This window comes from Akebia trifoliata, chromosome 14 (genome assembly GCF_017979445.1).
Source record: "Akebia trifoliata isolate Shusen 1 chromosome 14, ASM1797944v1, whole genome shotgun sequence".
NCBI lineage: Eukaryota > Viridiplantae > Streptophyta > Magnoliopsida > Ranunculales > Lardizabalaceae > Akebia > Akebia trifoliata.
This window is the reverse complement of record NC_141388.1, coordinates 2,842,696-2,860,328: the sequence shown is the minus strand read 5'-3', so window position 1 is coordinate 2,860,328 and position 17,633 is coordinate 2,842,696. Positions and strand designations below refer to the sequence as shown.

Here is a 17,633-nt window from a genome sequence, read left to right as displayed (position 1 = left end):
AATACCATATCAGAGAGCAATTTGATTGGACAACGAGGCTTATCCCCCACGTGTATCACATTGTTTTCGTATAGTGAGCTACCCTGTACAACAAGTAGTGGGTCTAGCCTCTTTTTTTTTTTTTTCTTTTAAGTTAGTAGTGGGTCTAGCTGATCAACCACCACCTTACCTACCAAAAAAACATGAAGAAGTTAAATGTATGGATCCCTATTTGTATCTGGATCTGATTAGGAAAAAACTTTCAACCCACCATCCCGCTTCAAAATTTTGAAGGAATCATCTCCATTGGATTACACGTAGCATTTCTAAAGAGGTATTTTATATATTGATGAAAATGTAGGACATAAAATAAATAGAAATGTCATGTGTCTTGTGAAAAGGCGGATCCCTTCAAAATTTTGAAGCGGATAAGCTGTTTCAAAGTCAGATTCATATGATTCACTGTGGTTGAAATTAGATGTAGATTCAGGTCGTATATTTGATGCATTTTCATGTCTTAAATGCCTTGGTCTATCACATGTTTCGGACCAAAATAAGAGAGCTGCTATTGGCTCCCCAATTTTTATTTATTACACTCCAATTTTAAAAAAAAAAGTAAATAGTTGAGATGGGGTGCCACTAACAATTGTCTCGGTTTTTTCTTCTTTCTTTTTCTGAAGGGTGGGGGGCTGTGATTTATTGCTTTGTAATGTTGAGATCATAATTTGAGTCAAATTTTTGTAATGTTTATATGGTGTGTTTTAATCTTTGATTGGGGTGTGATAAATAACTAAAGAGATTGAAGTGTAATAATTAAAAGTTAAGGTATGAATAGCATTTCTCTAAAACAAATATCAACTAGATTTGATCAGCAATAATAAATGCCCCATGAGGGATTCGAAGATATTTTAATAAGAAAGAAAGAATCCTAAAATCGTGCAGACAAAGAGATCTAGGTCAAATCTTAAATTGGAAGTTGATAAATTATTTAAAATATTGAGTTGCAATAAGTAAAAATTAGGGTGCCAATAACAGTTCTAAATAAATATCAGCTTAGTATGACCGGCAATAATAAATGTTCAATAATATATTCAAAGATCTTTTAATAGAATCGTGCCGGACTAACATTGAAATGTACATGAATTCTCACATTACTGATGTGGAAGTGCACACCTAATCACAAATGCTCTTCACACGTATGTCTATGAAAAGTATATATAATTTTGTACATAAATCCACATTAACAATGTGAGAATCCATGTACATTTCAATGTCACCTCAGCATTTTACTAAGAAAGAATCCCAAAATCGTGGAGACAAAGAGATCTACGTTAAATTTAAAATGGAGATCTACAGACTAAGAGGAACCTACGGAGAAAGAGTGAAAAAGCCCATTTAATATATAAAAATAAATAAAAGAGTTGGAGATATCGAAGAAACAGCTTGTTTGGAGTCAACGTTTAAGGTTCTATTTCTACCAACCAAACTTTTAACAGAATTGAAATGGTCAATGGTCAGCTTGAACAAGTTGACCATTGAATGGTGATGGGAAATGAATCTTAGTTCTCCTTTAGCACAATATTTCGGGCCCACTTTCTTTCTCACGAATGATTGGTCCAGCACTAAAATTTAGTCAGATTTGTGAGCGAATGGCCACGTGTTTTGTGTGTAGGTGTGCGTGTTGGATGGGATGGAGGGAAAATTCTTGAGCATCCTTGACCAGATCACTGAGGAATCCTTAGATAGTTTGAGTTTGAACAGCTTCTAATTATGAATTTTAGCTTCTAACCCCGAAAATTGTTTTCAGGAGGAAAATCAGGTTTGGTTCGCTTTTGATTTTCCAATTCCGTTTATAAATAAAATCCAAAATTGAGTCAATAGTCGAAGCTGTGCTAATCGGCTTTTGGATTCTAGGTTTTTTATATAAAACCAGAAGCTAATCATGTAGAAAACGAGTTTAATTTTGGATGAAAATGTTCATAATATAATTTTTTAATAACTAAAATATCCCAAAATTATTTTTAAGATTACAAGTGAAGGGTCAAGATATCAAAAACAAAAAAGAAAAAGAAAAAAAAAAAAAATTTCACCAAATGTTCCCCAAGATTTCTAAATGACCGATTGTACCTACTTTAAGTAAAATAGTAAAAAAATAAAAATAAAAATACATTTTACCAAAAATCCACTTCTTCTTCTTCTTCTTCTTCTTCTTCTTCTCCTTGTCTATGTACCAATCAAAAAATCCACTTCTTCTTCTTCTTCTTCTCTCTATCTTTCCCTCTCTCTTTCTCTTTCTTACTATTCAACTCATTTTGAGTTTTGTGAGAAGTTGAATCCATATAGATTAGTTTTAATTTTTTTTTTTTTCAAGTTATCATATTTCTTTTATATTTTTACATGTAATCATCAAGAAAGATAGAAAAATCACTATTATAAAACGTTCAAAACGATGATTTTGGGTCGAAGAATTCAAAGATTTGTGATAGATTTTATTCAATAGATTTAGATCGAACTTGTTTTAGTAAATTCGGGAGGTACCTATAGAATATTACAAAAAAGATTCATTAGATACCTATTGAACAAAATTTTATATCAAACATTACAAAATCAATTCGGTACATACCTACCTAACATTACAAAACAACTTCATTAGGTACCTACTAAACAAAATTTTATCATATATATAGGATTGATAGGTAATTACAATCATAACAAAAATGATTTGATAACCGAATTGAAAGTTTTACACATAACATTTCTCATATGAATAGCTTTGACTCGATTGAGGGTGCTAGGGTAAAAAAACGCAAGTAAAATCTAAGTTTAAACCCTTCATTGAAATCTTTATAGATGCAAAAGAGAAGAAGTGTGTGTGTGTGTGAGAGAGAGAGAGAGAGAGAGAGAGAGAGGAATGATGGAAAACAATAAGGAGAGAGATAGAAAGAGGGGGGAAAAGAATGAGAAGAAGAAGAATAAATGATTTGGTAGGTTATTAGGTGGGTCCAGTGAAAACCATTTTAAATTAAATGAATCAAGTGTGCATTATTGAGAAGAATTGTGATAATCTGACTACCCCACGTGGCATACTCAATTGACTTCCCTAAGGTGACTAGTTTGATAACCCCAGATTTGTACGTCTTGGGATATACAATTGCACTTCCCCATAAAAAGTGTATCTCGAGGGAATCATGTATCCCGAGACATGCAAATCTACGATTTTGAACTTGTCATGTCAGGAGAGTCAATTAAGTATGACATGTGGGGTAGTCAAATTATCATGACTATTGAGAATTTTAACTTTTTAGGTGAGCACAACGATTAAGTGAGTGCAATGGGACATTTAGGTGTATGCAAGTAGTCACTGTAGAGGGATAAAATTACCTCCCATCCGAATCATCCATTCGTACCATCAATTTAAAGATCTTGAGGTCATTGTAAAAGAAAAGAAGAGGGAGGAAAAAAAATGAAGGAGAGATAAAGAGATCATGTAATCATGAGATTTATAGTGAAACAACTCTCTGAGCCCGTTAATGTAGGCATGTTTGTCGAATCACATAAAAAAAAATCTTGTTTTCTTTATTTTTTCACGTTCTTTTTATTATTTTATGAATTTAAATGATAATATTGTCATCAAGATCAATTTATCACAAAATCGACTTTCACAATTGGTGCCATACATGAGATGGGAACAAGGGACCGATGCTTAATGTGTGAAAGAAAGGCACTGATAGCGCCAAAAACTATTCTCTAAAATCAAGCCAACACAACATAAATCTTGGAGTTTTGTTATGGTACAAACCACACCACATAAGGTGGAGTACATCCGGGGGTCTTTCACAATTGACTTAAATGGACCAATTTTGTCTTATGATGTGGATCAATTACTGCAATAAGAAACATCCAAAGCATAAAAAGGTATACATAAGGTTAAAATTTGATGCATAATTTATACATCAAGATTGATGTATAAGCCATTTTTTCATATCTTGGAAAGGTACAAGTAACATGTCAGACTCCATAAGCATTAAGAAAAAAGATATATTTAGATGTCTCACATTCACATCAATCCTGGATAAAGTAAATCGAACTTCACTTTGAAGGGAGTGAAGCAAATTTTTATAAAGTAAGATGGACGATTCTACATGAATCGAACTTCATTCTGAGGAGAATAAAGCGAATTTTTATAAGGCAAGATGGTCAGTTCTATGTAAACTAAGCCTCAGTCCACAAGGAGAACTGAACCCTACTCACATGAGGTTGAGTAGGTTTAAGAATGTTAACTTTTGAAGATCTAACTTACAAAGAAGATCAAATTTGTAAAAAATAAGTTCGGAGGATCAAAAATCATATTAGTTCGAAAATCAAAGATGATGCTCACTCAAATCAAAAGTATTTCTCGAAGGCGAATCTTGCTACATCAATTTCCACCTTCAAGAATGAGTTATGTGGAGGGATAAAATCGCCTCCCATACAAATCGTCTATTTGCATCATGAGTGCGCATCCTAAGACGAACACGTAGCATCATTTGAAGATGGATTTATCTTATTAAAGAAGAATTCTAATTTAAGAGGATTCTTCCCCTTTTATGTAATTATTAATTTAGATAAAGAGTAATATGATCAATTATAATTTAATTAGAGTTATAACTTTTTTTTATGATTTTTCTATTTAAAAGCCTTGAGGCCACTGTAAAAAGAGAGAAGAGGAAGGAAAAAATAGAGGGGAGGTGATGAGATCATATAACCTTGAGATTTATAGTGAAACGACTCGTCGAGCCTATGGATGTAGGCATGTTTGTCAAATTACGTAAAAAATCTTTGTCTCCTTTATTTTTTTTCATGTTCTTTTTATGAATTTAAATAATGAAATCGTGATTGAGATTGATTTATCACAAAATCAACCTCCACAGTCACCCATTTTCTAAGCATCGTCACCAAGAACTCAATGTTGTTGCTCTTAATGAGACCTAAGAAAGTTGATATATATTAGGGAGGGTGATTGGTATCCTCCTAGAAGTATTTTTAATCTTCAAATCTCAGCTTAATTATTAAATATTTGTAGACATCTGATCTTTCAAGTTTGAGCCGTGCAAGACTGTTAAAATAAAAATAAAAACTCAAAGCATACTAACTCAGCTGACGTGCAATGTGTACAGTACCATAAATTTCCTCTAGATACACAGGAAAAATCTATGGTTCTAAATCTCGAGGAAAAATCTATTGTTCTGTGCACATTCCACTTGGAGTGTGTTTTGAGTATCTGACTTTTAAGTCCGTTAGTCTTTTTTTTTTAGTCATTTAGTTTTTGACTTTTTTTTTTTTTTTTTTTTTTGGGTTGCCGTTGTTGTGGTTGTGTGAATGCGTTCATCAGACGGGTCAAATTCATATTTATAAGTTGGAGATTTACCCAATCAACCAATAGTCAGTGACGCCTGCGGTTCAAAGAGGTAATAAGAAATTGTATAAGCGAAACTTTGAACATTTCATCAAAGTAAGACTGCTTTTAATTGGTGGAATAAGTCCTAACTTCGGATGATACGCGCAATTGTTTAATTGTATGACCACTGCCATAGATGCTGTTGACTTAGTTGAGTTGACAATGAAAAACAAGGTCATTCCGCCCTCCCTCAACATCACTCTGATCTTGAGGAATCATGCTAAAACCTATTACTTTATAATTGTTTACAAATGCTAAAATTCAAACAAGTTTAAATCACGAATCGCGTTGTTGGATGTTGGTAGTTGATAGTTGGATCCGTGAAAGGGTGGGCCAAATGTTTTAAATGCATAAATGAATTTCAATCGAGTCCAATATTTACATCCATCGATTGTGGAGGTTGTGCAACAAACCCCTATCTCCAACATCCACGACACATGATCCAAAGTTTCATAAGGATTATCATTTGACAATTCTTGTTCAAGATTTAAAATATAAAATAATAATATATGAAAATATTTCAATTAAATATGTATCATGACGAATAGATAGACCATGATATTTCATTGATATATGATTATAATGTAAAATAAGATATAATTGATATTTTCATATGTGATGATAAAATATTAATGGATACAATTATGAATCCAAATTCATTATAATCTAATTTTAAATAAAAATGACACATACATTAGACAAATTTTTACTAAATTGATTACAACGAAGTGCTCCATCAATAAACTCTTACTAACAAAACATTTTTGAACTTTGGTAGGGTAGTCCGTTACAAAACTATATTAAATCATACTTTGTGATGTATGCTGAGTTACACCTTGTGATCATTTCTTAATGCACAAATGGTAATTCTCATTGATTTTTCGGAAAGATTTATTATTAAAAATGATCGATTTGTTCGTACAAAGGGGGGTGTATACAATTTTGCTATACTTTTTATACATTAAATAAAAATCCTACTTTTCGTACATTCTCTATCTTTAGGATGAAGTCGATGTAGAAGAAGAAGAAGAAGAGATAATTAACTGAACAAAACAAACATCGAAAACGCTGCAAGAAGGCAGACCCCAAAAGCTTTACACATCGTATCTAACTTTCTCTCTCTTCTCAACTTCCTCTGTTTCTTCTCTTCCTTCTTCTTAAGATATTCCTCGAAAATCTCTTTTCCTTCCTCTCTTCTTTCTTTCTTCCTCTCTCCGCTTTCAATCGCTCTATGTAAAATTCCCAAACAATCCTTCCCAATCAAATTCATTCCATCCATGTCCTCCACCTGCAAACTCACCTCCCTCACGTAGATCTTCCCCTCTTCGCATCTCCCACACGCGACAATTATCCCACACTGAACAAACTCCGTTGATTTCTGATCAACGGGCAAGATCGTCGCGAAGTTCAGATGTATCTCCCCCGACAACCAGTGCTGCTCCACCGAAACAGCTCTTCTGCTCGAGATGTTCACTGGTCGCCGTCTGATCGGGTCGATAATGATCCAGCTCAGAGTAAAGCCTTCTGCGAGATCCTGACACGTGTACTCTGTATAGTTAATTTGTGTCGGAATCACATCCTTGGGATCCAGAATGTCGATTCGGAAGGGAGAACACCGGAACCAACCTGTCAGGGTTTCGGTCTCCTGAACCTTGGAGAAGATGAGGTTGTTCTTGTAGTGAATATCTACGGCTGAGATTAACTCAGGTGGTGGAGATGATTGAAGATTTTTGGGGTTTTGTGATGGTGCAGGGTCCCAACGAGGGACGAGTAGAGGGAAGGAATCGGAGAAGAAGGAGCGGGGGCCTTTGGGGACGGAGGAGATGAGGTAGCGTACACGTGGATGTCTGGTGGAAGGCCACGTAGCATGACAGATGTCGGTCCAGAGGTTTTGTTGTGTGGAGAGGATTTGGAATTCGGAGGATGCACAGCTAACAGAGGCGAGTGTTGGGCCGTCTAAACGGGTGAGGATGTGTGTCAGAAGGACGTCAGAATGGACGGCTGAGATTGTGGTTTCTCCGTCTTTATCAACGGCCATTGTTGTTCTTGATGTAGTGGAACAAGCCATCTTCAAGTTTTTGCACAGAGGCGAGGGGAGGAAATGAGGGGTTTATATAGAAATTCAAAGATGAAACTGTCTACCAAGAAATTTTGTTTTTTGTCGATGACTATAGTCTATTTTCTGTAATAACCCTCTTTTGTTTCACAAATTACAGACAGAACCAGATTTTTTTTTTTTTTTTTTTGTTGCAATTAGTGACATCTACAGAACCTTTGAAAAAGATTTTTCCCATGGTTGTAAAACTTGACTCGTCTTACAATCCACTGAGTTGAGTTAACTTGCACAAGTTAATATAATTCATTAAAATAATTAAAAATATGACTCAAGATATGATATAAAATCCTGGCCATGTAAACACTTGAAAATTATTCTCTAGATGAGTGTCATTGAAAAAAAATAATTTGTTAGAATTTTGTCTTCTTGTGTCATATCTTGAATCATATTTCTTGAGCCAAGAGAACCTCACACATAATTAAAATATGAAATAAGAATTTTTTTTTTAAAATAAAAAACAAGGGATTGGACACCAAACCTTTTTCCTGAAATGGAGAACAAATTCTTATTCCTAATTTCTTGAAATGTTCTTATGGAATTAGTGAATTCAAGAAATACGAATCCCTATGAAATTTGTAATACTTAAAAAATCTACAAATTTTTCTTCTTATCTTCCATCTTAGTCTTACGTTTAGCCTTAAAAAAAAATATAAAAAAAACAAAAAAGTCAACAAGAATGTATTCTTTCACGCACTTAAATCCAGGGGCGGAGCTAGTAGGGAATCAGTGGGGGTGGGGGCAATTGACCCAACTCAATTTTAGATACACTGTATTTTTACTTAAAGTTGCCCCCACTCCCTCTAATTTTTGCCCCTTCCCTCAATTTTTCGAAAATTACATTGCTCCTAGACTTGAGCCTTCCCTCATAGACTAATTGAAAATGACAAAAATACCTTTTTATCTTCAACTCAGTTAAATTCTTAATTCAACTCGAGAAGCTGACCCAGTCGGTCTAACTACCGAGTCCCTCCCAAAGGGGTAAGAGGTTATCAGGTCTTAATTCTCCTCCAGAGATGAATTATACTATGGGTTTGATAGTTCCCAGATTTAAAATGGTACCATGGGTTTGACAGTTTACGTTTTGAACCGTAGCTTTTTGATTGGTCTTTAGATGCTGCCAATCATTTCCTGTCTTTATCTATAGATATATATCGTACCATTAAAGTTTATCTTTTTAACTTTATAATTTTCATGTGCGGTCATATTTAGGAATCAACCTACTTTAATTAATTAAAAATAATAGATATTGTCTTTTATAATAAATTTAATTAATATGTAAGGCAAGTCTTTTTCCCAGATTTATTACATATGGAGATGGCTTTTCTAGCTATCCTCCAAACCACTTTTCCTTTAATATCAGATTTTTGTAAATCTTGCATGCAACTAATGAGATGGTAAGCTCAGCTGAGTACACTTGTTTACCAGCTCAGCATCACTTCTCATGGATAAAGGAGTTCTTTTTATAATTTTTATTTTTCTTTAAAAATATGTTTTAAATTATACATTGCAAAATAGATTCATCAGGCCTATGTTCATTATGAAGTTCTCAATTCATATTAGAGTCTCTGTATCTTCAAAAATATTTTTCAAAAATAAATATTGGAATGGATAGAGTCTAAATTTTTTGCAAATAAAATCAATGATTCAAACATATATATAAGTAATCCAAATCAAGTACTAGATTTAGGTTATGTTTGACAACACTTCTAAAGTTTGAAGTTTGGAAATTAAAAATTAAGTTTCAAAAATTTCATCCAACGTCCTCTATTATTGATTCAAAATTTCTGAATTTCGATTCTAAGATCTGAAATCTGAGATTTGAAATGAAATAAATATAAATAAAAAATTTTAAAGGTGGACTACCTTCATTTAGAATTCAAAAGTGTTATTAAACACACACTGGATATGTGTCAAAACTATAGATGCTTTCATCGAGATATGAGTTAAGATCTTGATGAAAATACATGTGGTTCTGATATACATCCACATCAAAAATGGCCCGCATGATGTACATTTTAATGTTACTTCAACATTATCATAAAAAAATAAAATAAAATTTGGACAAAGGTGTTTAGCTTTAAAAGGGTATAAAGCGTGATTCTTTCTGTCCACATTGGGATATAATTGTATCCCAATTTTAATAAGAGTAATGTTAAATGGACATTGTTTTTTGCCAACTCTTGACACCCATTTCTCTTTCCTACTCATAGTGAAAAAAGGGAAGTGTTCAAAGGCCATAAAGAAAGTCAAATTTTTTTCAAAATAGGAGTTAGAAGTTTTGGAATTAGCTAATTTTTTCTATGGATGGTCTCTATGATGAAGAGATCGTCCTCACCAAAATCAATCCATTCCAAAACTTCTAACCTTAGTTTACAATGCGAAGAATCTTGGACCGTCTTATTTTTGTAAATCACTTTTGATGGGGTTAGAAGTTTCACAATGGACTGATTTTTTGTGAGGATGATCTTTTCATCATAGAGATCGCCCTCACAAAAAAAATCAGGTCATTCTAAAACTTCTAACCCATAGATTAAAAAATGTTTAGTTCTTTTTAGGATCTTCGAACGCCACCCATGAAAAAAAAAAAAGCAAACTTTCTAATTTTATCACCTTATGACATTCAAAAACATGAGTCGATGCAATGGAGTTGTAGAAGACAAAATTATAGGAACTTTAAAAAATAGTTATTTTTCACCGTTGAGTTTTATTTTTAAATTTGAGTACTCGGTGGCCATCCATTTTCAACACCTTAGATCAAGTTCGAAAAATAATATTTATCTAATTTTTTTTTAAATATAAATATAAATATTTTTATGAAATCTAAAAGACTGTGTTGTTGAATTGTCAATGTGATAATCAATGTCGGTATAAAAATCATTTTTAAGATTTGAAATCTTAAAAAATAAATTTATGGACAATGAACAAGAGAGAGAAGCTTTCTCTATTGCTAATGTCATTACACCACATGTCAAACGTTTGTTAGGCTGTGAACCAACACATCATAGGGGTGCGCCAAAAGCTGCATCCATTTAACAATGCTGTTTTTGACATTGTTAGGTATGCTTTGCCAACGTATCTCAACTAAATGCATACTCTCCATCCTTCTAATTTGTCTCACTTGAAGTGATTTCTCTAATCTTTTGCCACGTGTATTTCCTTAGGATCACCCATCCATTGCACCTTACCTGAATTGTCATCCTCATTAATTCTAAATACCATATTCGGCCAATTATTGTTGTAATAAATGAGATTTTCAGAATATCACACAGATTTCAAATGTTAGGTAAGTCAGTGTGATGCGTGATTCACAATTCTTCGATCCATGTCTCCCAGACCAATATGACTCGCTTTAGTGGTCGCAATCTCGTTAGATCAATGGAATCCTTAAATACGAAAGTAAAATTATCTCTACCATACCAAATAATTAGTTGTGGAAATTATGATTTCAAACTTTGTATAAATAAATGGGTCTTGCTAAGGGCATACGCTTAAAATGCAATATATACATATAGGAAAATTTTATGTGGTACCAAAAATATCGTTATAAATTTTTTTTATTTATCAAAATACCCTCAAATACTTATTCTCGAAGTATATTAGGGTACACGTTAACAAAATCCTAAATAAATATGCCAAAGTGTGTTTGAAGCAAAATCGTGGTCCAGCACCAGAGTAGGACCACTAATAGTACAAATCAAGATAAATATATAGTTAAAGTATAGTCCAAACATTCGAATTAAATATGAATGGCAGACCTGACCCAATTGGCTAATACTTGTCATAAATGCTGTTCTACTTGAAATTATTATGTGCCATACTACTCCATTATATGTATGATGATCATGTTATAGGTAGAATAAAAATTAGGTTATGTGGGTTCTTGTTCTAACCAAACCGTTTTGTAAATGGCATGCTGGCCTATGCGTTTCATCTCCAACCAAAATCTGCCACGTAGTCATCATATGTTGCCATAGGAATAGGGCACCGTGCTAGATCTCAACTTTATGGATATATGGATCAAAAGATTAAAGATTGGGTCATGAAGACCGAAGGATCATTTATTCATATACATTGAGAGGTCACATGAAGCCAAAAATATGATTGGATGCCTCATATGCATATACTATCTATAAAGAGTTAGGCACGAGCATCCTCTTTGGCGCTAAGTGGGTAGAAGAGGTAAGATAATTAAGTCTGAGGGAGTATTGTTGGAAAAGCAAAAAATGAAAGATAAGAGACATTCTTGAAAAAGTGGTAGAATTGGAAAAACCATAAAGTTAGAAGGACATTCTTGAAAGAAAAAAAAAATAAAACAAAATAAAGTTAAAATTTATCTTCGAGATTTGTAGAAGGATTAAATTTCAACTTCTCTTTATGTGAGGGATAAAGCGATTCGAGTCCACCCATGTGTTTTCTTATAAAGAAAACACTAAATTTGATGGACTCTTAAAAAAAAATTTACAACAAATTAATGAAATCTGTAATTTAAAGGGCTCACGATTTTAGAATTAAATGGATTTTATTGTTCCACATGATACGCATGGGTAGGTAAGGTTCAAAAAATCTATAATATTTATTATACATATCCCAATTCATTCCCATCCTTTATACCGAGTACTAGGTGCGAAGATGTGCCCAAATTCAATAACAGGCGTGTGCAATATTTAAAAGATGAATGCTGAAGTGACCTCGAGATTGGACATCCAAGCCCTAACGTGAAAGTGCATTGGAATCATAGATGTTTTTGCTAGAGATACGAGTGATAATATTTATCGTTCCTATATGCTTTCATGTCAAGATGTGCAATGTGAGATCTAATCTTGAGGTCACTCGAGCACAATTCTATTTAAAATTCTCATTTGTTTATTTTTTTTAAAGTGGGTGGTATAGGGGGTAATTATCTTCATGGGGAGGGATATAAATGCCAATACAAACAATGCATGTGATACACATTCTATTTTTTTATTTTGTACTTTTTGTCTTGTAAAGGATCACATTTCACATCCATTGTTATTTTTAAAAGCTTTTGAGGGTAAATATGAAAAGCAAAGCAAAGATTTAAATAGAATTAGATGAAGAAACTACATTCTTTCCGTCAACATCGATTTCGCCATTTTTTTTTTTCTTGATGTTGAAGGGTTTCCCTGTATCCTTTTGGGATTGGGATGAGACTAATCCTTACGTTTCACACCTTGACCACACATAAGTTTGTAAATGTGCAACAGGGTAAGTCAGGGGCCACCAAGTTTCAAACACATGATCAGACGGAGGAAACTCTCAGTATTAGTTATATCACTTAGCCAACCCACATGGGATTAGATTTCAATTTTTTTTTCTTCTTCTTTGAATAAAAGCTCTAAAATTTAATCTCTTCAAATTAGATTAATTTTAAGTTACATATATTTTGGCTAATAAACTATCCTCATCTTCACACTCACCTTGAAAGGTTTATACTAAAAAATTTGGACGGGTAAATCTAACTGATGTTGGTTGGATCTTGCTTAAGAGAATCCCTAGGCACCATGTGGAGTTAGAGTTCGATAACCCTCTTCGCAACTTGACATGTGGCTTTTCATATTTATTTTACACTCTTATTTTTTCAATAATTTTTTAGATACCTTTTGAGGGTACTTTCAAAATTTTGGTAGAACCTTCGTCCTTGGATGACACTTAGCATCTCAAGTATCCTTAATATTGATGAAAAATTAGGGTTGTGAAATAAATGTAAAACACCACGTGTCATGTTGCGAGGAGCATTCTATCAAAATTTTAAAGTGGGCTATCCTCTTGAAAGTGAGACTCAAGAATATTGATAGAAGCTATAAGATTTGACAGCTGACTTGAAATCCACGTACAGACGCTTTGCCCAATCATTCCAGATAAGAGATATGAAGTCACTCCTAATAACAAAAGATTTGGCTTTGGACAGACTGGAATGGAGAAATGGAATTCGTTTGGAAAAGGCTTTTTTATTGTTGTTCACAGGACCTAGCGCTTTGGGCCAATAAATGGGCCTTACTGTTTTCATGTCCATGGACATAAAGATTACAAAAGATTAAAAGAGTCCTAGAGATTTGAAATTAGAGAACATAGAAATAATAATAGAGGATTGCCAACCTGCATCAAAGTATTAAAGATCGTGTGAATGCAACTCATTTTTAATAAGATAAGATCAGTTTTGGATTTATTATAAGCCGAAGGCTGGGTTTTGATCCTAAGTATATGTAGGGTTGTCATTTGGGCATGCTAAAGGTAAAGCCAGCCCAGCCAGAATAATAAGGGGTAGCACCTCAATCTGAGGCCCACAAATAAAGATAGGTTAGCAATTTCCATGCCCGGTAAATTTGGGCCAGGCTGAGGCTTAAGTTCTTGTAGCCTGAGCCATGGGTTTCAATGGGTCCGTTCCACATATACCCAAAATCAGAACCTAAGTAAAGTCTCGGTTTCAGTTCTTAGTGATTTTGGATCCCCGTATGATATCCCGACCCTACAAATACCCGATATCCATCAGGTACCTGTCGGAGACCCATTAAGATAGATAATGTTTTCTTGAATGAGAAAAAAATACGAATATCTAGTAAAATAAACAATTATTTATAAATGTACATGACAACTTTACTTGTTTCATCTATTCAAAATTAAGCAATTAATTCTTAAAGCAAATCAAACTTTTGAGAATAAAATAGTAGAAAAATATAGCATGAAGCATTTATTTGTCATTGAAATTGTATAAAAATATGAAATATGAACAGAAGTTCAGGGAGAAAAAAGTAATAAAAAAAAAATTAAAGATTTTACATTTTCTTTGTATTAAAAGTTTAGTTCAACTGCATTTACTTCAAGATATATCTTTGTAAACATTTAATTGGACTATTAATTTTCTTAGCATGTTATAAATTTACTAGTTGGGTACTCATCAGATACCTATCGGGTACCCGAATGAGACCCGATTCTCATCGCGTCCTTGAGATAACTTCTCAGAACTGGACCCAAAAATAATCAGATCCATGTTGGTAGACCCAAAACTGACTAATTGGTTTTGAGTACAACAGGTAATTGGGTACGTATTGACACCCAGCCAGCCTAGCTAGGGTCAGTCAGAAATAATATATATTAAGTACTATTTATATAACTGATATACAACATTAACAAATAAAAGAAAGAAAAAAGAGTCAACAGATGTTGCTGTCGTTATTTTATTGGGCACAAAACCCTGACTGAGCCCATGCCAGGCCCGTTTGAGTAGGGTAAAGGCTTGCAAAATCCAAGCCTGCTAGGTACAGCCCTGCCTATTTAGGATTGGGCTAGCAATTAATCAATCTCTACTTGGGCCCACCCGTTAACGACCCTAGTTTCATGTCACATTACCACTCGGAATCTTCAAATTATTGCAGTAAGTAACATTCACTCTATGGTTTTAAATCAAAGTTTCGTGTTTATATACTCTTTTTTTCCTCCGGATCTATGAATTAAAAAGAAGAAGAATTCTCAATGCCATGGTAATTAAATGCCAACTAATTTGGTTTTGGTGAAAGTCAGAGTTACTTTACTTACACTAAATCTAACTCATCTCATCGTTGGTACGAATCTTCCATTATTAATTATAGTACGAAAACTTGGCGTAGCCTCTTGTCCAAGGGTCGGTATTCACAATTCAATTCATAACTCATTTTAAACCAATCAAAATAAGTTTTATAACATTAATTAATTCAAAAGAAAGTCATTTCAGTATACAATTATGATTACTCGATTGCTGCAATTGTTGCTACCATTGTTACATATTACATGGTTGTAGTTCTGTGACAGTGCAAAAGGATCTAAAAGAGGAGAAATTCGACGTGGAATTTTATAACAAAATTCTGAAAACTTGCCAAAAAAAACGAGCTAAACAAGGATTATCTCGACCCTTAAGCTATTGTTCTAAATTAAGAAGCTAAATGATTTTTTTTTTTTTTTTTCAAATTGTGAACACAGATCTTCAATATCCAAAATTTCATTGAGCCACAATGTTTATCGAAACTTGTTTTATCATATAGAATTTTGAAGTGGAATCTCATTTAGCATACCATTCTTCTATAATTATGTACAAAATATCATACATCTAAGTACCAAAAAAAGAAGTTATTTTCGTGCAAAAATACAACTAATAGATTCCGAAAACACAAGAAATAGGTCATACTCCACTTCTGATTTTAACCAATTATAGATCAACCATGATAATCTAACTCCCATTTTTGTATGTGCCCTTGAAAGAACCATAGATCCTTTGTGTATCCTGAAGCAAAGGATCTACGGTTCTGTGAGGGAGAAAAAAAAAAAGAAAAAAAAAGAGGCAGTTTGGAAGATTAAAAAAAAAAAAAAATCGTTTTTATGGTCCAAACCTAAAAAAAAAAAAAAAACCTTAAAATAGGATAAGAATCAGATTCTAAACTTCAAATTAAACGAATGTCTTACCACTGAACAGAAAACCTGAAGTTCTATACCCAAGGACGATCAATCCCCATGTGCAAAGAAGAATTTTTAAGGGTTAATTTAGTAATTTTAACTTGAAAAATTAAGTCTTTCCAGCTCCACATGTGCAAAGAAGAATATTGAATAATTTTGATGGTGATATTTGTCTAGCTCCACGTGGCAGAATTTAATTCCTTAAAACTTCGAGGCACATTATAGTTCACCCCCCCTTGTTAGCAATCTACCATTTAATTCGTGAAAAACTTCACAATTTTTATGTTTTTTTTTTCAATGAATGTATTATTCTCCGGATTATTGAATAATTCACGTATTTTAAGTTGAAAAAGAATAAAACATGCTTTTCTTTTCTTTTTCGAATTTTACATCTTTTACAAATTTTTATAAAACTCGATCGTGGAGAAAAAAAAAAAAAAAAGATTTGTGCTGGATTGACCTCAAGTGGATCACATAAAGAAGTGTGATATGAGGTTTCAACCTGAGGACACTTCAGCATTATTCAAAAAAAAAAAAAAAAAACTATTGTAATTTGTTGTATAGTATAAATTGTAAACTTATAAGTTGTAATGAGTTAACACAAGTTCGACTTTAAAGTGGTCATGCTTCAAAAATTTTGAGGAATCCACATTTTTAGGTGACGAATGTTTGTTTCATTTTCAAAAAAATAATTACATGACCCTTTACATTTATTTGAGATACCACATTAATTGTCCAAAGGGATAATTTGTCTCTTGATTTTGGTCTTTTTTTTATAAATCCATGAAACAATAACCTTAATGCCCTCGTCAGTCATTATTACCATCAGTACTATATCATCACCATAACTATCACATTATTGAATTTTTGGTTTTCAAATTATTGAAATGAGATGAATAATACATGCTAAAAAGCATATGTCACATATTTTTTTATTTTTCAAATTTTTTACTAAATTGTAGATCGGATTCTTGCAACTTAAAATCGAATAGAACTTGAATTTTCACATATATAAATTTTTTCATATTCCGAATTGCTAAAAAGGGTACAACCCATTAAGTATCAATTTTCAGGTAAGCACGGGCAATCTAAAAAGTTGGATGGTCATTGGGAGGGTATACTTATTCCTTTTGCCAACTGTACCTTAAGTATAAAAAGGTAATTAAAAAAAAAGAAGAACAACTTTTAAAGAAATTATTGGCCAACCATTGTTTGCAATGAGGAATCTAATATCCGCATAGAAGAAAATCAAGATTATTGATCGATCAACGTTAGCACTCAGTCCTCATTGACCAAAAATTTTGGCCCGCCCTTGGGTTGAAGCAGATAGAATCCTAAGATTAAAGATAACTGATTTTTAAGATAAAAATGAACAGTAGAAAATAATTAATTTAGGAAAAAAATAAAGGCTTTTGACTATATATTAAAGATAAAAAAATTTAGGTTATTTTCTACTAGTCTATCACATTAGACTGAATTCAAAGGAGTAATGCTTGATTTAGAGAGACGACAAAAAGCGATAGAAGCGTCGAAGGAGCGTGATGAGTGATCTTTATAGTCTCAACGAGTAGAAAAATATAGATTTATTTAGAAACGGGTGCACGCATGCGGAAGGTTATTGTAAAAAATGAAAGACTTTGACCAAAAGTCAATTTA

General features: G+C 33.0%; 1 pseudogene; it reads right to left on the bottom strand.

Moving 5' to 3' along the window:
- Positions 1–6,293: 6,293 nt before the first annotated feature.
- LOC147385490 (F-box protein At2g27310 pseudogene) lies at positions 6,294–7,518 on the bottom strand (annotated as a pseudogene).
- Positions 7,519–17,633: the final 10,115 nt, after the last annotated feature.